Here is a 26,532-nt window from a genome sequence, read left to right as displayed (position 1 = left end):
TCACACCTAAGGCTGAAATAAAAACGAGCTACTACTTGTCACCATGCTCTGGGGGAGACTGTTCTTTTTGTAGAGTAGCACACATCTGTCTGTTTCAGAGGGAATTCATTACAACAGACTCTGTCCTATTATACTGGCATTCAACTGCCTAAGCCCAGAAACTTGCCCCCACCCCGCAGCGCAGAGCCCTTGGTCTACTTCTCAGTCACATCTTCCACTTCCAAAATACACTGACATGGATTCTCTTGTGCTGGGTTTCTCTGTTCCTTGCATCCTTCTCCCTTCCCATAACCTGCAAAATAGCTGTGCCAATGCAGGAGTGTGCTTTCACTCTAGCCAGCTCTGCAGTTGTTATCACTGCTCTGGTGTACTGCAGAAATACTTGGAGGTTCCAGTATGAGATCCAGTGCAAACCCCGAAAAAAATAGCTGCTAACTTGAGCATCACCGAAGAGGAAAAGGATTCAGTGTACAAGAAGAGCAAACAAAGAGGCCAGTATCATCATAGCTGCACACAGTGCAATTAAGTGCTAATTAGGCAGAGAAATGATAGATGGAAAGACAAAGAACAGGAAAACAGAGAAAGTAGCAAATGGAGAGGAAGGATTGAAGGGAAGGGAGTTTGGGGAATGTGCAGTTCCTTTCTAATTTGGAGAGGCTGTGTGGGAGAAGATTGGAGCCAATACACAGTCCACAGAAGAACAAACATCTCGCTTCACATTCACAGAGCAGGGGTGGAAACTGTGCTTCTCAGATTGTGCCAGTTAAGCAACTCAGCCCCTGAAAGCAGGAGACTTTTCTCAGCATCTGTTTTACAACTATAGCTTAACACAAATGCTGAGTGAGTTGCACTATGTCATACTTGAATCCTTTTGAAACACCCGGATTAGGAGGAGACTGTATAGCCTTCCAGCACTGTATTTTATCAGAAGTGTTTTCATCTGTGGAAATTTCCTGTTGTGCCACGCCATTAAATGAGAATGTCCATTCAGGGGAAAAAAAAAAAAAAAAAAAAAAAAAAAAAAAAAAAAGTAAAATCTGAGCAGAAACAGACATTAATGTCTCAGATAAGTCTGCCAATAAATTCCCCTAATGAGTGAACCTGTGAATTAGGGATGGTTCCTTACATGGTTTCATTTCTTTTGTGTTTCTTCTTGCATCAGGATGTTGTTATTTTCATAACCCAGCACTCAAACATCACAAGGTAATTTTGAACCATTACTAGTACAAATTTGAACAAGTCATTGGCTCACTCTATCCACTGAATATTATTTATGAAAAAGACCAGTCCTGCCAAAAATATGAACTTTAAACTGATCAATATGTCATTATTTGATTAAAACTGTAAATAAAATCAGTGCCTCAGCTGTTTCTTTGTTTATTTTATTTTTTACCTTTGCTATGCTGCTGTTTCTGATTTAAATTTTTGTTTTGAAATGCTACAGAGAGAGGCAAAAAGGGCAAATAAACAGTTTTTATGTGATGATCTTTAAAATGGGATTAATGGGGTTTAAACTATTAGCCCTGATTATAGTACACCAGGATGTGTCATTTGTTTTTTTATGGCTTCATAAGAAACTATATTTTGATACTTCCTGTCTATGTTAAACTTGTTGGCATATTAGTACTCAGAAACAGTATTTTTTATTTTTATTTTTTTAATTCCTAAGCCTCTTAAAGTCATTGGAAGGATTTGAATGTATTTTCAAACTAAATAATTGCTCAGAAGGCTGTATTAAACTTACATTTTCATGTCAGTATAAATGTCTTTCTAATTTTTTATCATCAATTTGACATTTCTGTGACTGCAACCTACTCTGCTTCCATTTATGCCATGAATTGATGATTGGTTTGCTAAAGTCCATTATCCCTTAACAAGAGAGAAGCATTCTGATTAAAAAAATCATGAGCATACTCGTCTCCCAGAGCCTTTACCATATTTTCATATTTCTGGTGTCAAACGAAACGGTGGCTCTCAAGATAGAGTTCCTTTCAAGGTATTCTTGATAGCAGAGTCGAGTTCCTTTCAAGGTGTTCTTGATAGCAGAATCAAATACTTCCAGTACAAATGAGACAGTATCTCTTTCTGGTATCACCATATGCCACAATATGTCTTCCCATGCACAAATTGTAGGAAGTACTTTCAGTAGCCCAGATCCCTGTCCCTTATTGCCTTTTCCTATCTTATTTTTCCCTGAAAGCACTCATGCCTTCATTCAAGCACAAAAAGCTTCCCCAGCCTGACCATGAAATTCTTTGCAACACAATTTGGAATCTCTAGGGCATGCAAGTTGCTTCTTCCTCAGCAACAAAATGCTTTGCAAGTGACATAGGACTGGTTAAGCCGGTGGTGGTGGTGGTGTATTTTTTCCTTCTTTCTTTAATATTGAGTCATCACTTTTTAAGAAAGCTGATTATGTTTAAGGAACAATGTCACTGGCATTTATCTGTTGTGATGGGATAACTGCTTTCCAGCTCTAGTAAAGATGTCTGAACAGGTCATTTTTATTTTTATTTTTTTTTAAATCAGAACATAGTAGAGAAGATTTGGTATTATATAGCAGGCATATCATGCACTTTCTTTTTGACTTTGGGAAAGACACAGATGCTTTAATTCATTACATAGAAAACCTGATGTACTTGTCATCTGTATCCTTTTTGGTACTGCTTACTTACATCAAAATTTCTTAGGTCAGGAATTCTTGTGTGCAGAACTCTTAGTACTGTGAAGCTTAATGTCACTTGACACCTCTCAGCATCACTGTAATACATAAAATTAAAAATAATCAAGCGATGTTTTATAGAATTTTGTATAGACTAACTTGCAGCTAGTTAAGCTCTGTGATTCCCCTCTATTCACATTATTTATGAACTCTTTTTATCATTAACATTATGATGAATATAAATCTATTTGAATTTTGGAAGCAAAAGCTGGGGAAGATATATGTGCAACTTAAAATTTTGCTGTTTTCAAATATAACATTTTTTTTCTATTCTAAACTTTTCTGAAGGCTATACAGAAATCCAGTGCAAACTGAGCTGGAGAACTGGAAGGCTATGAGTCTTTCAGAATCTGTGTTTATTGCAATAAGGATGGGGTAACTGATGTACTGCACATGAAAGTTTCTGCTTTCCAGTGCCCGGTAGCACAAGATCAAAAGCAGAAAATAAATTTGTCATTCTTGTTTTCTGACTGCAGTGAAGTACTTACTTAATGGAATGACTCTGAAATGTCTGCTGTCATCTGGACCTTATAATGACAAATATTTATCTTAGGTCAAAATTTCATCTGTGCTTGACAATGTCTCCTGCGTGTTCCTGTGTGTCTGTACAGTAGGATCATGTTATTCTACCAGTCTCCTGACTTCTGTTTTGCTCTTTCAAATTGAGATGATTCTTAGGGATTGCATAAAATGCATTGGATAAAAATGCTGCTTGAATGTGACCTTGAGAAACCCATGCATGTGTGAGAGGTTTGCATTGTTGCCTGGTGAAGCTGCATTCCTTGCTTTTGCTTTGAATCCTGCCTTGAATTTTAAAAACAAAATGTGGGTGATTTGGTACTTCCTATACTTAGCAGAATTTGGAGCATGGGTGTGAATCCTTTATTACAAGAGGTAGGATAGTTTTGTTTTTATTGAACAAAGATCTTTTTTTCATATACTAGCTGCTGGTTTAAGTTAGTCTCTCTGGAGAGTACTTGCAGATCATTGGTGTGCATTGCAATATTCCATCTATCTGTCTTCATTATGAATTCATCAAGATCTTAACACTAACATTCTTCTATTCAACATATATATTTGAAAATATTTGGTGGACAGAAATGAGGGTTAAGAATCATGATGGGTAGTACAATAATAATGTGGTCAAAAACTTAGCATAAAAGACAGAACATACTAGTTATTACTAGATGTAGTAGCTATAGTCAATTTTTCCTTTGACAAAAACTTCTGCAACACTTCTGGATGCAATTAGTAGATGTTGCACTGAAGATACAACCTTGAGAACAAGTACAACAAACCTGAAGAATTGTTCGTGCACAGAAAGCAAAGGACTAAACCTAAAGGATCTAAGCACAGTCATGCAGAGAAGCCTCTTATGGGTTTGACAGCAGGATGCTATTATTACTGTTTGACACTAATCTCTATGGAAGTCCCAGGTGCTAAATTTTGGAATTCTGGAAGGATGACTTTCTCTGTGCTCAAGATGAAAATAAAGTACATCCGCATACACTGTTCATTTTGCTTCAGTCACATCCTGACAGCACTATTCTCCAGGTTTCTAAGCATCAGCCAAAATATAAGCCTGTTATATCACAGCCTGCTAGGGAGACTTGTCTGTATCAAAGCAGTAGAAAGAATGGAAGTCCAAACACCATGTTTTGTGTAGGTATTGTTGGATTCTAAGTTACTTTTGTTATTAAAACTCGTTAGCCAAAGATAATAAATAACCTATTACAAATGCTCAAGTATCACTTCTCCAGCCTTGACACATGAGAGATGCCAGGAAAACACAGGGTGTGTTTGTGGAAATTTAAAGCATTAACTTTGGTAAAAAGATACCACCTGAGGATCTTACCAGTTGAGCTGTCTGTCAGCTCTTCATTCTTGGCTATGGAAGCTGCTTGTGAGCAAGTCCTGAGTGTTCTTGCCCTCAGATAAGCAGCTTGACAGCTGCTTATCTTCTTGCTGCTCGGCAGTCCCAGCGTGCATGCTCTTGTGCATGCTTTCTTTCCTTTAATTAGATTTGTGGTGGTAGGTACCAGGCTTGCAGTGAATGTTGTACCGCCTTACCTTCTGGAAGGTCAGCACCTGATAGCTAGCTGGGAAAATGCATTCATTTTCATCATATTTCACTTACCATCGTTCTTTGCCTTAAATTTCATTTCTCCCTAAAATTTTGCTTTCTTTTCAGTTCCCCCTATCTGCCTTTTGCTATCTTACAATAATATTTTGCCTTGCCTTTTATTCCATTCTTCTCTCACATACTATGCTATGTTTTTGTTGTTGTTGTTGTTGTTTGTTTGTTTGTTTTTTTTTTTTTTTTTTTTTTCTTTTTAGCCCTTTTCCCCTCATCTTTCTCCTCTGTATTCCACTGTTTCTCTCTCTAGTTTCTTCTCCAGCACCTCCCCTAACCTTTGTTCCTTCTTTAGCTCTTTAGCACCATCTATAATACAGTTGCTGCATGACCGCTTCAGGCTGGTGCTTGAATGGAAAGTGTTCTCCTCTGGCTTCGCTCCTCGCCCATCCTCTCAGTTGGGCCTGTACATGCATTTGGGGAGCCCTCGTGGCCCAGCAGGCCAACGTGCTCACAGTGTGGAGGAGCCATGGCAGTACCAGCACTGGCTGGGTATCTGTCTCCAAAGGGGCCTGGTCAGGCCCAAAAGTAATTGAGGGACCTCCACAACTGTGGGACAGTGGGCACTAGTAGGAGTAGATGGGAGTTAATGTGTTTTAAATGGGAGGAAAGGGAGATTTGGAGTTAAAATTTGGACTGTCTGGTCCCAGAAATCACATTTTTAACGTGAGCTAGAAGGCAGGCCAAAACCCTGAAACTGTGGTTAGTGAGTCCTGAGAGCGTGCCTGCGACTGAAGGCCAGTCTCTGTGAGACCAGCTGCTGTGTGCTGTTGAGGGAAATAAAAGGGAGCTACAGTGCATTGAAGCAGCTAAATGGTTGGACCTGAGCATGCCAGTGTGTTGTAATGGCTTTAACAAGAAGCTATCAAGCATTGCCAAAAAGGAGATGTTACAGACATTGAACAAGTGGAGGGTGTCAGGGAAGCATGCCTTCTGCTTCAGGGGCATATAGTCCTTGCCATTTTGTGTTCTTATAATGCACAAATATACCACATGCTTATGGAATGTATGAAACACTTCTGCAGTTTACAGTGTACTTAAAAAAAAAAAAAAAGCTTTCAGATTTCACAGAAAATACAAGTAGTAGTATTATTGTCAGCATGAGAGAATGTAGTATTTACTTGGGAATACTGGTCATCTTGCTAAGTCATCTGAGTCTATATAAAACCCACATAAAGTTTCATAGAGTTTTGGTGCTGCCAATCCCAAGTGCGCAATGAGAATGAGTCACATCTTCCAAGATCACAAGATTTGCTTAGAATCAGAGGGGTTTATTTTTAATTGGGTTTCATTTTTATTTGCCTTTTTATGTCAGAACTGATTCATTTTTTCCATTTTTTTTTCCTCTGAGATTGTTATCGCTAGCAATGTCCCTCCCTTTAAATAGAAAAATAAAATAAGAATTTGAGGGGACTCTTAAGAGTACCAAATAGTTCAGGACGTAACAAAATCAAGTAATTGCCGCCAATTCATGTTGGCAGGTAATTATTGAAGTAAGCTGCTTTTTAGTAGGGAGGATGAGGAGTGGGAGGCTCTAAAATACAATAAGAAGATTAGGCTGAAGTTTCATGTGTGCTGCTTTGAGTAACCAATAGTCACACCCTAAAGAAGGGTGTTGTCATTGGAACAATGTTTTATGAACGACTGCATACAAAATTAATCTATTCAGAAACACTTTGTCTATTATTTCTAGGTTTGAGGAAATTTGTTCCAAGTAGTTTGCTTTTAAAAATACTATTCTCTCCCTCCTCCCACCCTCTCATTTTTATAAAAGCAAACAGGGAAATTAAGTAGTTCTTATCTCTGTATATCTATGGCAAAGCACTGAAGTGGGAGGGTTCTATACAGTTTCATAATCCTCCATTTAAATGTGAGGAATTGTCTGACTTTACTACAACTGCACAAATTTGCATCAGGTAAAGAACTGTCCTTAATGCTCTTGGACTTCCCAGTGGTGCGTGAGTGTGTGTGTTTATTTTGATAAACTTTTTTTTCAAGCATCCTGATTTAGTTGTTCTTGGAAGCATTCTTCTGAGGCATTAGAAGTTCTGTACAGACCACAGCTGTGTATGCGCTGCAACAGCACATCCCAAAGCAAGGTGATCCAGGGCATAGACGCCTCTTTCCATTAGCAATTTATTGTTCTAGTCGCAGCTTTCAGGTGTCTTGCTTTTTGCTTTTGCAATAAGAGGTTAACTGTGATTGCACAGAACCAGTCTGTCATGGGGTTTGGTGGACTTGCAGTACTTGCCATGGTAGCAGTAGCATTCTAAACATTTCTATTCCATGTTCAAATTAGGGTTGGAGGTGATTTTTGAGCCATGCAATTCCAGGTTTAAAAAATCTCAAACCAGCTCACTGCTGATATTTCTTTAAAGGAAGCATGTTGTATCTAATGAGACAAATTCAGCTGTGAGGTAATCAAGCGCTGTGGTAACATCAGACATTCACTTTTGCAGAACCTGAATTTAGCCTACTGTTTAGATGCTTAGTTTTGTGTAACCAAACACCCTGTGTAATACAGGAGTTCTGCAAGGAGTTTTTGCCTTGCTCAAAGATTAGGCAATTAACTAAAAGTTTCAGGACAGTTTTATTAAAATATACCACTTTAAAACTTTAGTGTAGTGACAGCTTTTTTTTTTTTTTTTCCCTTGTGGTTTTGTTACTTCAAATTGAAGTGGCACCAGCTACTGACTGTCTCTGCATCACTTTGGTGTAGTCTGAAGAGGTGTCATTCACCAATGAGAGTGAAGTAAAGTATCCCTGTGGCTTTATGGGGCAAGGCATATTTCTCAGCAGCTCGAGTTCAAACCCTACTCAAAACTCAACCCGAGTCAAAAAAGGAGTTTGTGGGAACATTCCCTTTGCTAGATCTATTGTGCAGAGCTTCATATTCTGCTGAACTAACTGTTGATGAGAAACATGCTTCTGGGTAAGTAATACCATGTGGAGGTTGAAAGCTGTCTCACCTAGCTGCATAATAGAACACTGTATGCTTGCTCCGGCTGAACGGAAGGAAAAATGCACGCAGTGTTTCTGCTGATTTATTTTTTAATAGCAACCCATTAGTGAGAGCTGTAATTGTGTGCTATAGTTTAGGAGCTGGGTAGTTGAATTAGGAAATATTAGCTTTGTGAGTGTCTGTGATCTATTTTTCTAGATACTTTTTCATCTTTAGGTAAACTACATCAGAGAAATACAAATGCCAAAATCAGCATTTGAACTTTCTCTCTTTTTTTCCCTTGTTAAGATGGTAATCATGACATTTTCTGATGGAAGGCTATAAATGAAAAATCTTGTTAGTAAGCCCATTGGAAAAATATATTAAATATTAAAATAAATTTGTTTCTTACTTGTGAACATGCTGATAGTTGAGCGTAAAAATTTAATGCCTGGTTATTGAATGTATTTAATTTCCTTTTAGTATTATGCTGCTAAATCCTGTTGACTGATATAGTGTTATATAATAGTTTCAACAACCATAAATAGTAATAACATTTGAAATAGGGAATGCCTTCTTGTATATTTTAAAGAATAACTTCAAATTATTGAGCTTATGAAATGTTAATACGTTGCAGATTTCACTGTACTGCTTAACAGCAATGTTAAAAATGTGCATGATCCCTTCAGAAAGTTCCTCTTAGGATGTCTTGTTAGGTTGAAAGCAGATAAATTCTCTCCTCCTATCCTCAAAGTCCTCCTTGTAGTTAAAAGATTAGCTTGTAGAAAACATTTTTATTTCATACAAGGCAACCGTATTGGGAGGAATGCAATTGGTATTTTTTTCAGATATCAAAATAAATACTGATGAAATGTTCATTTGCAGTGAATTGAACATTATAAAACACTCTGCTCTGTGTATGATCATGCTTGGACTGTGGAAAATTTAGCTTCATAGGCTTGCATTGTTTTTAAAACATTTTTTTTTCTCTTGGTTTGCTAAGAAAGACATGTATCCATTGACCATCATTTTTGGTTACCATCTTCTTGTTTTAACATTCTAAAGGCAAGAAAATGCCCTATGGAGATGATTTTGTTAAGAGTTTAGGATTAGTGTAGTTTTTAAATTGGTCAGATTTAAGCAAAATAAGTTGCATATTTGTAGGTGCTTCAGGACTGCAAGTACAGCTATTTGGTAAGCATTTATGCCTTGCCCGGTCTCTCTCCATATGTGCCCAAGACATTGTGCTCACGTTTCATTTGATGACCAGAGTGTTGCAGATTGGGTGCTGAAGTGTTTGTGGTAGGGAAATGCCCTCTGAGTTTTCTAGACCTTTGCCTCCCTGTCTCATCTTGTGTATTCAGACACAGTCATGATGATAATTTGCTGTGTTGCGAAGAAATGTTTGCTATGGAAGGTTTTAACAGCAAAGTCTGAGAGAAATCTGCCCCTTTGGTTGTTCCTTCTGCTTGCTCAGTGATTTCAGCATTCTGTATTAGAAATGTATTTGTTCCCCCTGAACCTGGAGCCTTCCATGCCTTCTTCAGGATGCTTATTTAAGATCACTGGTCAGAACTTCCCTGTGTACTACCATTATCAAGGTAACAGCAAGATTCATGTTTACCTGGGGTTTCTCACTGGCTCAAGTGGCGGCCCACAAGACGAGCAAGGCTGACACGTGTCACTTGCAGCAAAGGGCTGCTGGGCAGTGCAGACAGCCCCAAATCTCAGTACTGCCTGCTCCCAGGAGATGAGGTCTCGGTGATGTGTGGCCTGTGCAGGCCAGGCAGTGGCTGTCTGCTGCTCTTGGCAAGAGCTGGCAAGTCCAAGGTGACACTGTCCTGGTAATGTGGCTTGCAAGTAGAGGGAGAGAAGTGAGAGTCCCAGAATGGGTATCAAGCCTTAGGGGACAGTTACAGTGTGATGAAAACTGCAGAGAAAATTGTCTGTGCAGAAAGTTGAAAGAACAAAGAAACAAACAGAACAAAAAGGTTGTTTTAACTTACCAAAACTGCTTTATACAGAACATGCAGCTCTGTGAAACTGAGAGACCCAACTGAAAGAGGAAACCCAATAAAATGTGGAAACTTGTGCATGGAAGATAATGTGAATTTTAGCAAGGGTAGGAGCACGAAGCAGCAGTGAGGGCAGAAAAGCGTGTGTTTGAACAGGACCCTGGGCTTCTGGTGGGTGTCTGGTGGCAAGGGCAATCCAGAAGTACAGAAGTACTTCACTGTCACTTTGCCAATTATATTTCTTAATAACAGTAATTTAAAAAAGCCCTCTCTGTAGGAAAGATGAAGCCAGCTTTACTGTTAAGCAGGATGTTCAGTGATGGGCATTAAAGGGCAGTATGCACATAAAATTTGTGTCATAGGTTTGTGTTTAGATAGGTGAATATTCCAGGTGCACATACAGATTTCTTGGTTTCTGCAAGTAGATACTTGGCTTTGTTCAGTACTTGAAAATTTGGCCTTGGGGAAAATATGCTTTTATATGCTCTAATACTAAAATGCTTCCAGCAAACTTTAAAATCGTCATATTCTGGAGTTGCAGAGAACATTGAGATCTTTTGGATTGACTTATTCAAATATCCTTATAGCTGATGGTGTGCTCTCTTTTGAATAAATTCAGGAAAGATTGATCCTAAGCTGTTTCTATCCAGTACTGCTTTAAAGAAACACGAAAATATAATCATTTTGTCACTTAAAGCAGCTTAAACCTTCAGGGGGAAAAGGGTTACTACTTAAATTTCAGATGAAAGGAGCGTTTTGTGAATTCATCTGTGTCATGTATTCATACCTGAATTAAAATGAGCCGTGATGTACTGCTGTTTCTCTGGAACATTACATAAACTTCCCTGTTCTGAGCCACGCACAAGTTTGAAATGTGCAAACAGAACTGAAAGAAACTTTGCAGTAGTTTCTCCACAAGCAGGAAGCCTAATATTTACACTACAATCAATAGGGTAGTGGACACAAAGACAAGCAGTACTCTCTCCTACAAAACTTGGTTTAGCTGGTAAAAGAAGGCAGGATCCCTGTGAACAACAACTTTCTTTATAGTTAAAGATGGGTACGGTTGGGGATGGGTTTGGCTTGAATTCTGCAGAACCTTGTTGGCCGAGATTTGGAGTTGTGCAATTAAAGCAAGGGATTGTTTAGAAATATATTTGGAACAGATTTCTCCTGGATTAATTCCTGGGATTTTGATCAGGTCTTTCACTTGCATTTTTGTGAGACTCCATATATTAGTTGTGGAACAATCTGGTCCTGATATGGCTTGGCATAGTTTATTTCTGTATGATATACCTGTATTTTCCTGCAGTCCTTTGTTGAGATATTTATTTTTGTTTGTGCAGGGTGCCTTCAGGCCTGTAGGCAAGGGAAGCAAGGACACAGCCTGCCTCAGTGCAACCAGAAAGGGACAAAAGGGGACAGCAAACAGTATACTTAATACTTGTAATGGTCTCAACGGTAGGACTGATAATAATTGACAATATAAGAGGAAATTTTTCAATTCTAGAAGAAGGTTGCTGGATCCAGGGACTTCTCTGAAGTCAAACCTGTCTTGGTTCCTTTTGTTTCCAATATACTTATTGTGAGGACTCTGAAAAATGTTGTTCCCTAAATTCTGTGTCTAGGAATGATTGTGAATGGCATGTGCTGTGTGCAAAGAATTATTGAGAGAAAGATCTGCCTGCCCCCTTACTCCTTGAGGAGACCTGCTCATTTGAAGGAGGGCGGTAACTGATGTATTGAGACACTGTGCTAAATTTCAGTTTTGAGAGTGGACATTTTGCTCACTACCCTGGTGTTCTTTTTCACTGCTCCAACTGTTGTAGGGCACCTAGTGTGTGGAGGTTGAAGGTTTGACACGAGCTTTAGAAGTACCAGGATTGTTTCTGAGATTAGTTGGAGTTCTTGGAAAGTTGTTGAAGTCTCTCTGGGATAATGGTGAGGGTAAGAACTGATGATTTTTAACTCTTCAGAAGTTTTGTCAGTAGATCAAAGATAAGGTTGACAGACACAGGAGATTCTTTAAATATCTGTAGTCAATAGAAGAGTGAGAAGCCCTCTCCAAAAGGTTTAAGAATTCTAAACAATGGAGATTATCAGGTAATCAAAATTGGATGATATCTATCAAATTTTCTTTTTTTTTTTTTTCAAGCATATATGCCCTATAGTTTAATGTGTTCTCAGAAGAAAGTTAAAATTTAAAATGATAACAAAAATTTAAACTAGGCAAGGAAAATTTCAGCTGTCAGACTGACAGATTATAGGCTACTGAAAAACATGGTCTTAATAATAAAAAGTACCCTGCAAACCCCCCTAGTTATTCTAAATGTGTTACCTATTGTAATAATACAAGCCAGTTAGTGAAGTTCAGTTCATATTATGAAACCCAATTTAATTTTCTAGTCTTTGCAATTGAAGTTTGTTTTGTTTGGTGATTTCATTAACCATTATTACCAATGAGAAATGAAGCTCAGACATACATTTCAAAGGGCAATGCTACCCAGAGAACTGTTATATATGCTCTTTGGGCACAGATCCAAATTGGTGTCCAGGGTTACCTGATAAAGTAAATTCCTTCACTTGAAGAGATAATAATTGTTATAACATTGATAAATGCAATTATCCACAAGAGATGAGGCATCTGAGCAGCATTTACAAGGTACTTTATGTTGTTTTCAAAAAAAACAGCAGTTGGCCAACTCAGATCTTCATGTCTTTGCAGAGCTCTGTCTGACATTGCTTTCTTCTTTAGCATCCTGCTCATACAGTTGTGCTTGTGTGGTACTAGAAAAAGAGAATGCACATTGAGATTTTCATGTTTAGCTAAATTAGATTCTAAGCATTTTTTTCCCTCTACTTTTACAAGTATTTAGACTAAAATATATGTTCTCAGAGAAGCTGTGCTTTGTACTAAAGTGAAGGTGATAGCTAAAGAATCAGATTGTTCTTTCCAAATTTTATTGGGAACCTGAAGAAAGAGAGTTTTCATAATGGAGTAAAGAAAATTTCTTTTTGAACTCTTACTCTTTGTAATTCTTCAACAATACTTGTATTGTTAAATGTCAAGGAATTTGCTCAACAAAAAAAAAGGCTCAAGTTCATCCTACTATATTTTGCTCCTTGTTACCAGCATTTCTTGTTCTTGTTCATGAAAGCATTCAGCCATACGCTTTATGATATTACTCTAAAACACCATATTGCTTAATAACTTGGATGGTGTCTGTTTTAAGTTTATAGAATAACCTGTCCTGATTAAGAAAAGGCTAAGCAGAACCCCAAAATAACGTGTCCCTTCTTAATATATATATACATATGTACACACTTGTTATTTGTATTCAATTTGGTTTAATTCATTGTTGTAAATAAAGCAAAATACAATATATCCTTCTAAATAACACAGTTGCTCAAATAGAATTATGACTATTTTGGACTCCAGATATTTAAATTAATTTTACACTTTTACATTGTTCATAATCACTTAGGGATACAGTCTTACAGTGTTCTTAGGCAAGTTTTTCTTGCTGACTTATCAGGAGGCCTAACTCTGTAAGCACTGTGGAGCTGAGCCATGCTGCTTCGTGCTGATCCAAGTCATGTTCTGTTTTATGAGTATTGCACTTTAGTCTATTTGTTTCTATGATCTTGGAAGAGACTGTAACTGTTGTGTCTTATTTAAAGGGCTGGAAGTCTGGAAAAGCTCTGTGTGTGGTACTCATTTTTGCATTGAACCAAAATATTTCTTGGTCAGGATATGAAATGTAATGAAGTTATAGAGAGAATCACTGTTATTGCCAGTATGTAAGAAGCATTCCTGTAGGGACTTGCTATCACATATAATATTACATGTTAGTAAATTTAAAGTAGACTGGTTCTGATATCAAATGTTGCACATCAGTAATGCTTGCAGCTTGAGATCCTACAAACCATAGAATCAGAATGGTTTGCGTTGGAAGGGACCTTAAAGGTCTTCTAGTTTCAACTCCCCTGCCATGGGCAGAGACACTTCCACTAGACCAGGTTGCCCAAAGGCCCATCCAACCTGGCCTTGAATACTTTCAGGAATGGGGCATCTACAGCTTCTCTGGGCAACCTGTTCCAGTGCCTCACCACCCTCTGAGTAAAGAATTTCTTCCTTATACCTAGTCTTAATCTACCCTCTTTTAATTTAAAGCTGTTACTCCTTCTCCCATTACTATACTCCCTGATAAAGAGTCCCTCTCCACTCTCTTTTAGGCCCCTTTTAGGTACTGGAAAGCTGTTATCAGGTCTCCCTGGAAAAGACCTGAACAGGTGGATAATGGTCTAATATTAACTCCTGAGCCTCTATGTCTTCATGTAAAATTTATTTTGTCAACACAATTACACCAATTTAATAGATTGCCTTTTTAAGCTATTTTCTCTAGTCTGCTTTCTTACTGCTCAGATTTCAGTTTATACTTGTCATAAAAATCAGACTGGTTTCTTACATGAGGTTACATGGTAATCTTAAACAGGTACTAGAAGTTGTTCTAAACCATACATAGTAAGGGTGTTGTCATTTCCAAACATTTCACGAATATTATCATAGAAGGCTGGAGGTTCTGGAGTGGTCATCATCATTTTCATCTATCTCTGTCATCTGCATTTAGGAAATATCACATTAATTTAGTAAATGAAAAGACAGCTTCATATATAGACTACTTGAAGCTTCAGTAATACAGGTTTTGTCAGCGTCTGCCATGGTGAGACACCATGCTAGATGGAAAGGAATACTCTCATGTTACCTCTGTCTCTCTGTTGTGGTAATAGCACAACATAACATTGTGGCTGCCAGTGTATTTGTGAAATGCCTTTGCATTAGCAGCTGACTTCAGGAAAAAAAAAAAAAAAAAAAAAAAAAAGGTGGTGAAATTGGCTGCTTAGTGTTGTTTTAGAGAGTGGACCGAAAGCAAAGACCGGCATATGCAGGGAGGTGTGAAAGGCACGAATCAACCAATAGGTTTCTTGTACTTTTTGTCCTCAGACTTAATTAAATTCTAACTGGAAGATTAAGCTACACTGGGGATCATTAATAATTTAGCTGCTATACTTGTTATATACAATCTTGAAGGAAAAATATCTTGGAATTTTCATAAGGACACTAAATACCAGTCAACTCTGGTGATTGTATTTCTGAAAACAAAAAATTTTATCAAAGACAAAACAGTAAGTATTTGACCTCAGCAGACCTAGCAATCTGTTTGGTGGGTCTTTCCAAAATGAGGTGCTTCATGAAACCAGACTTAGAGGGCTAAATGAAATAGTTATGGCAAGAGGCTAATGAGTTAGCCCTAGAAAATGTCCAAAATTACCTTAAAATAAAGATAGGAAAACATGTGCAGTTCTATGTTTCTTGATTTTTGTAGCATAAATATTAGATGCTTAATCCAAAATTAGAAGAATTATGAAAAGACATCTAATTCTTAATCACAGAAAGAATAGCTAAAATATCAAAAGAATTATGCTTTTCCCAGAAATCTTGAAACATTTTTTTCCCATTTATTTTGGAAGTTCTGTGCTATTTAAGAGTGAGTTTTATTCTTTTTATTTCTGTTTTGCTTGAATTTAGGAGAATTATATAGATCAGAGATTGTTTGATGATAACTTCCAGGCCTTTTCTTTGGTTGATTCACGTGCTTTCACAGAATCACAGAATCACAGAATTTCTAGGTTGGAAGAGGCCTCAAGATCATCGAGTCCAACCTCTAACCTAACACTAACAGTCCCCACTAAACCATATCCCTAAGCTCTACATCTAAACGTCTTTTGAAGACTTCCAGGGATGGTGACTCCACCACCTCCCTGGGCAGCCTGTTCCAATGCCTCACAACCCTTTCAGTAAAGAAGCTCTTCCTAACATCTAACCTAAAACTCCCCTGGCGCAACTTTAGCCCATTCACCCTCGTCCTGTCACCAGGCACGTGGGAGAACAGGCCAACCCCCACCTCTCTACAGCCTCCTTTAAGGTATCTGTAGAGAGCGATAAGGTCGCCCCTGAGCCTCCTCTTCTCCAGGCTGAATAAGCCCAGCTCCCTCAGCCGCTCCTCGTAGGACTTGTTCTCCAGGCCCCTCACCAGCTTCGTCGCCCTTCTTTGGACTCGCTCAAGCACCTCGATGTCCTTCTTGTAGCGAGGGGCCCAAAACTGAACACAGTACTCGAGGTGCGGCCTCACCAGAGCCGAGTACAGGGGGACGATCACCTCCCTAGCCCTGCTGGTCACACTATTTCTGATACAAGCCAGGGTGCCGTTGGCCTTCTTGGCCACCTGAGCACACTGCTGGCTCATATTCAGCCGACTGTCCACTATCACTCCCAGGTCCTTCTCCGCCTGGCAGCTCTCCAACCACTCATCTCCCAGCCTGTAGCTCTGCTTGGGGTTATTGCGCCCCAGGTGCAGGACCCGGCACTTGGCCTTGTTAAACTTCATGCAGTTGACCTCAGCCCATCGGTGCAGCCTATCCAGATCCTCCTGCAGAGCCTTCCTACCCTCGAGCAGATCGACACACGCACCTAACTTGGTGTCATCTGCAAACTTACTTTGTCCCGTGTTTAAAAATTAATCAGTTTGTTGACATCAACAGCTGCTCTTTAGTGACTTGCGTTACAGTATATTAATGACTGTCAGCATGTCATGGTGGCACAGCTGAAACTTAGGTAGAGATGTCAGTAATAGATCTAAAAATAGTTCTGAAAAGTTCTTTGAAAAGTTACTGCCAACTTTCTGGCATGACAGATAGTAGCACAACAGGACAAGAAAGCAGCCCTGTGATGTTAGTGAGTTTTTCTCCTGACAGAGAGCCAAAGAACTGCATGTATGAGTAAATCATAGAAAAATTGGCCCTGACAAGAAATCAGGTTTTATCCGCTTTGATGTATGAATATTAATTTAACTATAAGACATTAACTTAGGAACTTAGATTTATTCACTTATTAAAAAAAGAAAGAAGGCTGTAAGTCCTAAAGAAATAATAATAACAAAAATTCATAAGAATTCATTAATTAGTCCTGAAGGAAAACATCCAGAGCTAAAGCTCTCCATAAATCCCTGTTGTATCCCATCCCATGTTCTGGCAAAGCAAAGAAGCTTCATTTAGTTTAATCCAAGTGCCAGACTATTTTATCTCAGGTAGCCCAAAGTTCTAGAATTAAGGGAAACTTGGTAAAGTGCTCCTTCATAGATAGGGGAATTGTTAGTTACAGTGTTTGGAATTTGCATTTTAAAATTTAGCTTTCAAGTTGTTGATGAGAGTGAATCGATGGCTGGGGCTGATAAGAAAATCTGTACAGGTGAAGTGTGTATTTTGTAAGAATCATCCCTTTGCAACTCCTGTTTTATTTATTTATTTTTGTTGGTTTTGCTTTTTAACTGCACTGTCAAATACTGAAGAACAGAAGAGACATCAGAACAAGTATCAAGAGCATTATGGTAGAGAGAGAGAATTACAGAAGCAGTGAGGCTGCTGAACTGAAAACAAAATACAGTCAAGAGCAGAGTAGGGATATCACTGAAGGTGGGAAGAGAGACTTGACTCCAGGTGTGTTTAGAGCAACTAAGGGCACTATAGACATAAAAGGAGACCGATTCAAATTGTTTAAAGGTTTTGAAAAGACTGAAGAATAAGGATAGGGATTCATTCTTATAGTTTTACTGAAAAAGTAATTTCTATGCCTGTGGGATTTTGATGGCACTGACAGGGTAGCTGTTCAAACAATATAAGATACAGGGAGTATTTGGAGACAGAGTGAAGTGGTAAACTGTCCCTTTTTACCAGTGTCCTTATAGTTTGTGCTGTGTGACAGGCTATGAAGTAGAAGCACCGTGTTTTCCATTTTCCTGTAAATGTTATTCCTAAGCATTGAATTATTAGCTGGCATTCTGGTTTTGCTGGCATTTTTGCCACTTATTACAGTGGAATGAGGAGTTGCTTCCTGAAGTTGTGTATTGCAGCTCTGATGTGCTGATTAGCATGTCTGTGGTGTATCAGGTGCTTTATGTACTGCAGATCAGTCTGGTGTGGAACACAGGCTTTGTCTGAAACTGTCTTCTGACTGGCTTGTTCTGTCTCTTTCTCTCATGTATTTATTTTATTTTATTTGCTTTATTTTGTTTTGTTTATTTATTTATTTATTTTACTGTTGGGAATCCTGTGACGTTAATGAAAATAATCTCATGGATGTGAGCATATGTGAGAACAAAAATAGGCTCAGAAATCTTCAAGATGTGGTGTTTATCTGATTTACACGAGAGAGAAGTAAAATCTTAGAAGGGAGGTCATTTTCCGTTTTGTTCTGCATCTTGAGTGTAGTCATCCACCAGGAGTGATATGTGGTTTCTGATGAAGTTCAGCTCTAGCTGTAGAACAAAATGAATCGGCTTTTCACTGAATGCACTCAATAGTAAAATACATACTTTAAAATCAACAATTTTAGAGACTATAAGATTACTTCATGGCTCTGTGCTCTTAAAATTTTTAAATTACAGTAATTATCACATTGAAAACTCATCTGATAGTTGAATACTAAAAATAAAATTGAAACATAAGTGAAATTGATATTAAAATATCTGAAAATCAGCTGCACTCACCATCTTCATTATTTTCTGATCTTCTTGCAGAAGTATTAAGCCATTTGGCTTTCCCACCTTTCTCATGGGATGCTCTCTTTTTGCTTTATTGGTCAAGTTGTCCTGCTGGTTTTCCCAGTATCCTTCCTTAGGAATACCATTCGTTTCCTTCTTCAGTCCTATCACTCGTGGTTATGTCCCAGTGCATAGAATTAAGGAATATTCTTTGCTTACGATATTTACTCCTCAAACATTTGTGCTACAGTGAAGGATACATATACTAATTTCCTTCTAAACTAATCATAGTAACAGCATTAGAAACGGTGCTCTCTGGTTGTATTTAAGGATCCTACATCATTAAAATATTTTATTTTGAAATCGTCTTTATTTAGACGACTTGTAAATACCTTTTGAATATTACTCTCCCTGTGATCATGTTAGTCTGTGGTTTCTATCCTGGTTGCTGGGTTCATAAAGGTGATGTTTGGTGTTCTGCCACTTGATTATTGATGTTTATTCTGTATGCAGTAACCTTGCAATTAGTTTTAGTGGCATACTCTGTGTATATATGGCACTTTGAAATATTTTTTTTACATTACATGGAAGTTCTTTAAGCCAAATGCTTACTTCCAGCAGCTGTAAATGGTGTCAACTTACTCTTTTAGCTGTCTGCTGTTGCGATATTAATAACAGTATCATTTTACTTTTTGAGTCCCTGTTCAGGTCTGGCCATTGAGAAATGGTATGAGATAATGAAAGGGATGGAATTCAATTACGACTTAATAATAGTGAAACAAACAAGCAAACAAAACAACAAAATTCATCTGGATTCCTGGATAGGAATAAAAAGATTTAAATAAAAGTAAAAACTATTACTAGCTTCTCCAGTATCAATACAGTATTGTAATAGCCTTAATATTTCAAAGATAAGTTACAAGATCTGAATAGATCTTAGATTTCAAAAGAATGAGCAGCTTTTGTGGAAGAAGAGAGTGGGCTGATTACAGGAAAACTAACCACAGAACAACAACAAGAACAAAAAAATCTAATTCTTGGTCTACATAGAAAATGTTCATCCATATACATTTAACGTGCTGAGTCTATAAAGCACAGGGATTTACTTCGCTCTTAGAGGACTAGTTTTAAGATTTGGGAAATCCTTCTGTTACAGCTATTTGAGAAGTGCTTTGAGAGGTAGTTATGCAAGTCTAACAAAAATGAGGATCTCAGCACTGTCTTTGCTTTTTGAAATTAAACAAAGAAAAGACTTCTACATGAAAGAGAGGAATTATTACTTGTAAATCCAAACATCAGGGATTGAAATCTTAGACCCTTAGAGCAAGGAAAGTGTAAGAAGTATTAAGAAGCATAACAAAGTTGCTATAAAGTCAGTATTTTGTATCCAATTCTGAGTCATTCTGTACTTAAAAATTATATAACACTGCCAATTATGAATACAAATCCAGGTGGAATTTAAACACCTTTCATAAGAATTTCAAAAACCCTCTAGATACTGTCACACCGTAAGGAACCAGGAACATAAATAACCCAGTACCTGATGCTGACCCCTGAGAAAATATGCAGACTCCCATTAAACTGCATCTGGACTGATTACACCATGAGAAACAAAGGGAGAGGTGGACTTACTGGAAGGGCAGCAGTTTCTTCATGTGAGTTACTGCAAGACAATTGCATGGATGCTCTAATCACTTTACCAGTTTCTGCCCAGAGCCCCTTGCTGTGAGCAGCAGTGTGGCTCCTCTCTACCAAACCTCTGGACAGAAAGGCTTCCCAGTTCTGTACCTGCACACCAAGGAGTCATTCATTTCATTGACTAAGGCCCAGATAGAAAGTAGTAAAGTAATATGGCAAGAAAACAGTTAATTCCTTTTTGTCTTTATTGCTAGAAGTTTCCCAATGATCTTTGTTTGTTTGCCAATTTCTGCACTATTCTTCATTCTCATAATTTGATTGTATCCTTTCTAATGCTTCGTGCATTTGACCTCCACTTGTTTTGTCTTAAATGCTTTTCTTCCTCTGCACTTGAGTAGTCTGAGTACCCTTCTCCCACACCCCAAGCTAACCCAGTAATGGTCCTTCTTTAAGATACTGAAAATAAAAATATAGGAGCTGAAATCTTAGGCAAACCTCTACCACTACAAGGTAACTGTCTATAATTTATCTCAGAGCATTGATTTTCTTTTTTTCATACATAGTTGTCATGTCTGAGGTGAAAGAACACTTCTCACTTTGAGTAAGTTCTGTCCCACCATGTCCTCAGTTTCCTTAAATGAAGTGAATTAAGCTAGACTTCACATAGATGCTAGACCAGTGTGTCTCACAGATTATGTGAATAGCTATTACACTTTAAATGCTCATTCTCTCATATTCCTCATAATTTCTGAATACATGTCAGTCCTCAAATACAATGTGACCATAAAGTTATCAGTTTCCTCTTTTATTTCTTTTTGAATTCCATCTGGATTTTTTTCACTGAACAAACTTTTTTGAAAGTCTTCCTCATATAGCATGGTCTTTCCATATAACCTTTTAAATTGAAGCCCTTTTATTTTGTGCACCATCACACATTTCTTTAAATTGTGTTTCAGATAATATTTTCTCCCACGATGGGAGCAATTCCAAACGTATTTGATAAAAATGCTAATAGGATTAAGCTGAGGCTGCCAGTCTTTCCTCTTCTCTTTGAATTTTACCTTGTTTCATGGTGAGTGAACTTCTTTCCTTTCCATCAGATCAGAAACCACATCATTTTGTTAGAAGATTTATCTTCTGGCTCCATCTCTGACTTTGAGAGGTGTGGGATTGGTTCTGTCAGACGTGATGTGCTGGGCTCTATTTTTCTGCCTGGAGCCCAAGACCGGTGGGATCGCTCAGGCCCCTTTGGGAACCAGCAGCTGCTGCAGTGTTAGTGGGGTGATGCCCAGGTCCTGGTCCCCTGAGCTCTCCCGGAGCGGATCTGCACTCCATCCTTGGGCTGTTGAAGCCTCTGAACAGGCTATTGTAAGAACAGAGTTCCTTCCCCACCGAGTGTCTGCAAAGATGGCCTGTGTAGGCTGTGTTCTAATCTCATTGATTAGAACAAAGATCTGCTTAGGCAAAACTGATAATGGAATAATGAAACTCTAAGGGGTGGGCCAGGAGTGTATGTGAAGTGTGGTCTCACTCTCTTTTTGGTGAAGTTGCTCTTAATGTTTTCATTCCCCTTTGTTGTTGTGATCATTTGCATCATGTCCCTTAGATCTCAGCATTACAGGCAAGTGTCTGAGATGTTAAACAGTGAGAAGAGTTTATTTCCTTATTGTCTCTCCTCTTCCCCCTCAAGTAATAAAAAGTATTGGCTCAAAAGAACTAAAAAGCAGTGTTATTTCAGAATTTTATTTCCAATTTAAACACCTTTGCTATGGATCAGAGAATTTGTAAAACTAGAATCAATCTGTGTTTAATTCAGTTTATCAATAGAAGGTTCTCACTCAGCTGGAAATTTCCAAGCTAGAGAAACAGCTCTCTGCTCTCAGAGCCTGCATGTTCTTTCATATATTAACATTTAATGCTTTTGCTTCCCTGAGCTCCAAAGTCAATTCAAGGCTTCTTAGCTAAAGCAGATTTTGTCCAACCCAAGTAAAAGATCATAATCCTCAATGTGAAGTGATCTTCCATGTGTCAACAGAATGCATCTTAACATAGAGGTGGCATTGTTGAAAGCTGTGGGTCTTCTGTAGGTTTTTACAGGAACGTTTCTGTAAAAGCTAGAGGAGCAACAAGTGGGGTGTCAGGGCTGTGGACAACAAAGACAGGGAAGGCAAAGATGATTCTGTGACTGGGAAAGGATGTGCAGCCATCTTTCTGCAGGGATGCGTGGTGAAGAAAGATAAACATTTTTCATCCCAGTCTTCCTCATCATCGTCTCCTCTAGCACTTGCTCCCTTGCTAAAATATTTCCTCCTGACTATTATCCTGCACGCCATGGGAAAGGGCAAGTCAGTCCTCAGTCTTCATGGGGCCAAAGCTCAAGGAGCCAAAGCTGCTCCTGCTGCTGGGAGAGGATCAGCCTGCAGTCCCTGGGGGCAGGGTTTGTGTTCTTGTTGCCATTGAGGTCTTGGGAGAGGGGCAGCAGTGCCAAGTGCTAGCTGTCAGCAGGGTGAGGGGAAAGCTTTTGTGTAGGAAAATATTCATTCAGCTGTCTCTGACAGCTGCATGTTGCCTACTGGTTGGCTTTGCAGAGCAAGACTCTGCTGTATTGCATGTTGTCTCTGTACCAAACCAGTCATATTCTGCTGCTTATAATCACCTCTAGGAATTCTCTGACTGATTAACAACAGGATTTAAGGTAGAAGAGGCTTCAGGTGATACTCATGCTGATCCCTTGTGTTCTGTCTGCTCAGGAGCTGTGGGGAGATGAGAGGAATTGGACATCTAGGACAGGAATCTGAAATGTGCCAAGTATCCACGGGCTGAGTGCGCTCAGTTCCTATCAGTGGCAAGTTTTACAGTTATGTGAGTTCGTGGATTATGGGCAGACAGCAGCAGGACTCAGCTGTTAGTCTGAGCTTCCTACTCTGTGTAGGAAGGATTGCGCTAGAGAAAGAGAACTGTGTGGCTAAGAGAATTAATTCAAAGAGAATTAATTCAAAGAGATGATCCTTGATTTTGTTGTGTTTCTGTGGATGTAGCAGCGATTTATCTGAGTTGGTGAGGAAGATGAAATATGAAATTTCCTTATTCTTTTCCATTTTGAGGTTACCTGCAACATAGAGACACTTGAAGAGAAAAGGTAAGCACTGTTTCTCTGTGTGGCAACTGTTGTCTACTTCAGGATATGGGGCAGGACTCTCCTGTGCTGATGCCTTGTATCACAGCAGGGAGATCGTCTCCTCTGCATCAGTTCATTATTAGTAGAACTAAGGTGGGTAGGAAGAAACACAAGTCTCTTTTTTTTTTTTTTTTTTTTTTTTTTTTTTTTTGAGCCAGGCTTTGATTCAAAAGTTACTATTTATAATAGCTTCTATTAAACCCTGAGAGTCCATACTGGAAAGTAGCATCCTATTACTAAAGAATAAGCATTTCTCAAGCATTAAAATTGCTATTCAGCTGTTCTTTTGTTTCCATGGCAACTTCAAGAGAAACAACAAAGAAGTAGGTGATGTTATCAGCCAAAAATAAAATAAAAATAAAAATCTGTAATGCTCAAGTGATTGTTGATAGCAACAAAATGGATGCCAGTGCAGGGTCACATACAGCCAGTAATAGATATTGCACCTATGACAGAAGTATTGCATGTGACATTTTAAAGCAGAAAGCATATCAGAAAGTAAGGTTGATGCAATCAGATTTTATAAATTATGCATGAGGTACTGTTTCAAAATTCAACAGGAAACTGTGGTTTGCCTTCTGTAATGGCATGAGTTGCATACTCATTGTATATACAATATGTGCCACCTCAAGAGGAGAGCTCAAGATTTCTGCTCGGTTTGTCAATGGAATAGAGAACAAAGCTCCTAAAGAGCGTAAAAGTTAAAGGTTAATGTTCTCCTCTAGTTTCAGTGTTGATCTGAAAAAGGAAGCATGTAAAAAAGAAAAGGCAATGCTTTTCTTAGAGATAAATAAAATAAAAGGGGGTTAGGAGGAGTTACTACCACTTTTTGATCTCAACCCCATGGTCCCAGGGGCTTGGATATTTTACTGACATGTAGAATTGAAAATCATTCTTGGAGAAAAAGCCTTAAGTAAATCAGACTGAGACTAGTGCTGGAAACCAGCTGTGAGAGGCGAATGATTTTAAGAAAGATGCTTGATGTTAGAGTGGGGAGAATTGGAATTAAAGTAGTTTTTATGTAGTTGAGAGGTGCTGAATGAGGAGATCTGTTCATAAACAAAGTAATGATGGATGAGTTAATGAAAATAAAACTGTACTCTTTTAAGTCATTTTTGTCCAATACTTGTCAATTCTCTTCAAATTATTGGCGATGAGATGTACTATGGAAATTCTGCCTCTTAACATATACGTATGCCATCAATACAGCATGTACCAAAATACCTTCTGGAGTCTTAAATTAGCTGAATTTAAAAGCTGCTTTCTCCAGTTAATGTGTCATGTTAGTGCTCTGTATTTTGTAAGGGTGTCACTTCAGTTCTTGAATCCAAGGCTCCTGATTTGAGCTGTCTGTTATCAAAGAAGGCTTTTCTACTCTACAGGAAAGATGGAAGGTGGAGATTGCAACCAGGTGTTTTACGGAGCCTGACTTGACATCATCACACAAGCCCTCATTTCACACAGATAAATAGAACAGCTTCATTCAGTAACAAGAGCACAAGACACCATCTGATGTCTGTTTTAGACTTCAGAGAACTAGACAGATATTCATGTGGTCCTTGGTTACTCATTGCTTCAGTTACACCTGTTTCTGTCCTTCCTTAATTAAGGCAACAGTATTATTTTTTTTTTTTAGTTTTCTTTTTGTTTTATTCAAATACTTTTGCTTGTTTGCATTAACAAACATGTCCAGCTCTCACTGTCTCCTTGCCTTATGCATGGAAAAAAAAATCTTTTTTTTTATATATATATTTTTTAAAATTTTTTTTTTGGGGGGTGTAGTGGGGGTGATAGAGGGGATATTCATAAAACAAAACTTACAGGGCTGCTAGTGCCTCATCTCCCACTCAACAAGCTCAGTTTCCTTATTTGTTTTCATTTGTCTCAGTTGCAAAAGCTTTCTGAGCAGACTTCTGGTTTTGAAAGTCTGTAGATAAACCTGGAGCATATATATAATTCAAATTAAATAACACATATTTTGAAGTCACCAGTTGTATTAGACTTTCATAAAACTCTTGATTAAAGTGAAACTCGAACCTACGTAGTCCTTGACTGCCAGCTGAATGGTGTTGCAAGGAAGTTAAGAAGTGGCAAGATTTCTGTCACTTTCACTTTTAAACTTTGGAGGTTGGACACTTTACCTTTGGAGGTAAAGAGCTGCCACCTCCTCATTCCTTTGGCAGGTATGTTCATCTGTCTGTACAGCAGTAAAAAAAACAAGACAGCATGGAGGGAATCTAAATGAAACTAAAATAAATGTAGGCAAATGTGCTCTCGTGATTTTGATGAGATTAATTGGTATGCGTTGATGGAATTGAGGGACTGTAGTAGATTAGAAAAATTATTTTCATGAGAGATAAGAGAGCAGCAACACCTGAAATTGACAGGCTCCATTTGCAGAGCAGCAATAACCTTAGTAGAGGCTTCTCTATACCTGTTCCATTTCCTGAGATAGACGACTCACTGAGAGGGTGGTTGTGCACTGGAACAGGCTCCCCAGTGAAGTAGTCACTGCACCAAGCCTGTCTGGATTTAAGAAGAGATTGGGCTGTGCACTTAGTCACATGGTCTAAACTTTTGGGTAGACCTGTGTGGTGCGAGGAGTTGGGCTTGATGATCCTTATGGGTCCCTCCCAACTCGGGATATTCTGTGATCCTATGATTCTACATGTAATAGTGCCATATATGCCTGCATGTCTGTCTTGTTTATGCCAGGAAGAACTGAAGGCCACCAGCTGACTCCAGGCTGGCCCCAAGCCGAGCAGTGCCTGCTTTAAATCGTTATCACTTTAGGCTTAGTTCTGTACCGTGTCTTACAGTGACATTTTTTATCCTGTTGCCATCCTATCCTCTTTGTTTGAATCTTCCAGGGAGTATTCCCCTTCCGATATGTTCTCTGTTAAATCTGATTCCCTAACAAAGTTGTTTAACCTATAAAACAAAGTTGCTATTTTTCCTAAATCCATCTCTATAAACACTTCTGAAAACTAAAAGTTGCATACAATTCATTTTTGTGTGATCTGTCACCAGTGGAAAATTTTGTGCAAGTCAAAAATGTATTTATCCTTTTGAAACTAACTTTTTCAGTGTGAGCAAAACTTTGAGAAATGGGATTCCAGACTTTCAAGGGAAGATGGACCACATGTCTAAATTGCTTTCACTGGTATTAGAACAGATCTCTCAATATCTAGAATCACAGAAACATTATTAAGCTTGGAAAAGGCCTCCAAATCATCTGGTCCAACTGTCTACCAGATGCCAACATTACCCAGATGCCACCACCTCCCTGGGCAACCTGTTCCAA

At 38.5% G+C, this 26,532-nt stretch overlaps 1 protein-coding gene across 11 annotated transcripts in view; it reads left to right on the top strand.

Annotated features, from left to right (window-relative positions):
* ZNF385B (zinc finger protein 385B) overlaps positions 1-26,532 on the top strand; it is a 169,141-nt gene that overhangs the window by 67,442 nt on the left and 75,167 nt on the right. Inside the window, exon 1 of one of the 11 annotated variants that reach the window (XM_035331691.1) lies at positions 22,999-23,189. The exons of the other annotated variants lie outside the window; for them this stretch is intronic. The gene's annotated coding sequence lies outside the window, so the exon portion shown is untranslated. Of the gene's footprint in view, positions 1-22,998; positions 23,190-26,532 lie in introns of those variants that run through there. 11 annotated transcript variants of the gene reach the window in all.

Source organism: Oxyura jamaicensis, chromosome 7 (genome assembly GCF_011077185.1).
Source record: "Oxyura jamaicensis isolate SHBP4307 breed ruddy duck chromosome 7, BPBGC_Ojam_1.0, whole genome shotgun sequence".
NCBI classification, from domain to species: domain Eukaryota; kingdom Metazoa; phylum Chordata; class Aves; order Anseriformes; family Anatidae; genus Oxyura; species Oxyura jamaicensis.
This window is presented reverse-complemented; position numbering and strand designations above follow the sequence as displayed.